Source organism: Tarenaya hassleriana, unplaced genomic scaffold (assembly GCF_000463585.1).
Source record: "Tarenaya hassleriana unplaced genomic scaffold, ASM46358v1 Cleome347, whole genome shotgun sequence".
In the NCBI taxonomy this organism is placed as follows: Eukaryota; Viridiplantae; Streptophyta; class Magnoliopsida; order Brassicales; family Cleomaceae; genus Tarenaya; species Tarenaya hassleriana.
In genome coordinates, this window is record NW_010966599.1 from 14270 (window position 1) to 14945 (window position 676).

A 676-nucleotide genomic window follows, 5' to 3' on the forward strand; every position below is an offset into this window, starting at 1 on the left:
GACTAATAATTTTGGTTGATTTTCAGATCATCGAATTATCAATCGAGAGTTGGCTGACGATTTTTGTAGATATTTAAGCACTCGATGAGACTGTTGTCTAAATATGCACATAACTTTCTACTCGTATATTAGATCTCCTTGATCTTGCCATCTATGCATAGATATGACAAGGAGCATTCTAATGTTATAAAGAAAAAATTATCTGGGCATGTTTTGTGGAAGTTATGAAGTTGATAATATCATCAGCCCACAATCGACCTATCCATCGAATGATGGCTGATTATGTGGCTCGAATTCTGGACCATGAGGCTATTGCTGGTGATTTGAGTCGACAGCTGAATGATGGATAACCTATCGAATGATGGCTAATAATTTTGGTTGATTTTCATATCATCAGATTACCAATCGAGAGTTGGCTTACGATTTTTGTCGTTATGTAGGCACTCGATGAGACTGTTGTCTAAATATGCACCTAACTTTCTTTCCATTATATTAGATCTATATGATCTTGGCATCTATGCGTAGCTATGAAAAAGTGCTTTCTAATGTTTTAAAGAAAGAATTATTTAGACACGTTTTGTGGAAGTTATGAAGTTGATAATATCACTAGCCAACAATCGACCTATCCGTCGAATGATGGCTGATTATGTGGCTCGGATTCCGGACCCTGAGGCTA